Here is a 2187-nt window from a genome sequence, read left to right as displayed (position 1 = left end):
CATGAATTCTGCTTGGAATTAGCAATCTACAATGATTTGGCATTGCCCTTCAATCTCGTCAAGAATCGGCATCCATCCGGCCATCCATTTCCATTCTACTCTTCCACGCATGAACGGGGGTTAAGAGGAGAGAGAGGGAGGAGAGAGAAAGACTGATTTTCTCTCTCTCCAACCAGTCCACCATTTTGCGCGCGAAGGGCGGCGATGCGGAGCATAGCCTTGATGCAGGAGCCCGGGCTGATCACCTTCATGGCTTATGTGTAGCCTGACATCTCTCAAATGGGAGGGGGGCGGGGGGGGGGAGGGGGGGCACGATTTTTTCGGCGGCTGAAAACAGCCACCGCCCCCCCCATATTCACAATTTTTTTGGAGGGGGGGGTGCCAAAGGTCACCCCCCCTCTCTTACACCTCTTGGGATTTCCTATTTGGGCCCCCTTTTGGGCACCCCGGCCGGTTTCGGGCCATCTTCCGCATACGGACTCCGATCGGCCGTCTGAAAATTTCTATGAACTCGTCTCGACATCCCGCACTGACCGGCAGCTCCATTGACTGGCACAGGCGCATGGAAAAATTATGAAAATTCTCGGAGTGTCGTACGGCCGCCCGTCAAGTACTTGACGCTTAAAATCGTCCTAGGTCGAGCTGCCGCCTTCGTGGTTGAGCATTTTCCCCCGCATTTTCACATTTTTCTCCTATTTTTAGGCACGTTCCGGGGCCTAAAATCCATCCTTCAATCAACTTGTCCAAGGTTTTGATGTAGGTTTATTCAAGAGTGACAATATCACAATGGTGGAAGAAAAGGAGATTGAGCCAAGTGCACAGGTTGATGAAGAAGGTCCTCTTGCCTGTGTTCCAACATTTCCCACTTATCTTATCAACAAGAAGAGATATGTGTTGCTAAATGATATTCAACATCTTTTTGATCTTAGAGAAGATTATTGCTTAGCAATCCTTGCAGGTTGGGGCAAAAATGACATGAATTTTATAGGTTATGAACAAGAACCACTAGCAAGTCTTGATGTTGAGGGAGAGAATTTCCAAGATAACTCTATAGCCTTACATACATGTATTAATCAGATCATAGAATACGAAAAGGGGGGGCTACCTACAGAAGAAGAGTTCTTGCAAGTCCAGAAGAAACTTCATATTGATGATGTAGGGTATGAAGAGAGATTGAAGTCTCCATCAGATGAGAAGCCCAAGAGTTCAATAAATCTTTATGATGATAGTCTTCTTGAAGAAGATGAACACCCTAAGGTATGAAATATAATTCGAAGTTACCCATTGAGTTTATGTTAGACTTTATTATGCATTATAGATAAATATCTTATATCTTGTACTGTTGTGGTTTGTTCTATAGATTGAGATTGAAGATTTGGACAACTTTCTTGGAAGGGCCAAGGGCTCTAGGCCAATGAAGCTTGGAAAAAATCAAAGCCTTGGCCATTATATTGGAAACTTAAACAATCAAACAATTGTAATATATCATAGTAGATTGTCAAGCTCTCCAAGTCTACCAATGATGGCTTTGAGAGCTATCTCAAAGGTAATTGGATCTCAAGTTTTCAGCAGAGGTTTGGACAAGATCATTTTGGTGGAGAAGGAAGAAGCCATAAGAGTTTTTGGCTTTATGCCTAGATACAGTGGATCTAGAGCTGGATATTTTGGAGTTCTTGGCTCCTATTTGCTCTCTTATGTAGGAGATAGTAAGAATTTAAAGCTTCTTCCAGGCTATCGGAAACAAGAGTTTTTGAAATACAGAGGTCTTATTGAGTGGGATGAAACAAAAGATTCCTCTAGAGGCCCTGTCGAGCTACTTGAAACCAAGGACTCCTCTGAAGGCCTTGTTGAGGTGCCTGAAACTAAGGACTCTTCTGCAACACAATCAGACTAGAAGATGCCAAAGATTAAGGGTTTCTTGAAACCCATCTTTTCCCAACTCTTTGTTTGGTTTGTAACCATTCTGTAAATCTTTGCTTTGCGCAAGAATTTAAATATCTATCTTTTCTTCTTTGGGTAACAATTTGTATAGTCCTTGCTAAAAATGATGTATTGCTTGATGTGGTTGTATCTTTAAGCTTGAATTTATGCTAAATTTGTCGATAGAACCATTGAAAGACCTCTAATAAACTGTTGGCTTTGTGTCTTCCACCTCCATGTCTTGTATGTTTGAAATATTTTGTTCTT

The sequence above is a fragment of the Lygodium microphyllum genome, chromosome 13 (genome assembly GCF_053477565.2).
Source record: "Lygodium microphyllum isolate KBCC chromosome 13, Lygodium_microphyllum_v1.1.10, whole genome shotgun sequence".
NCBI classification, from domain to species: domain Eukaryota; kingdom Viridiplantae; phylum Streptophyta; class Polypodiopsida; order Schizaeales; family Lygodiaceae; genus Lygodium; species Lygodium microphyllum.
The sequence above is the reverse complement of the archived record's forward strand: the minus strand, read 5'-3'. Positions refer to the sequence as shown.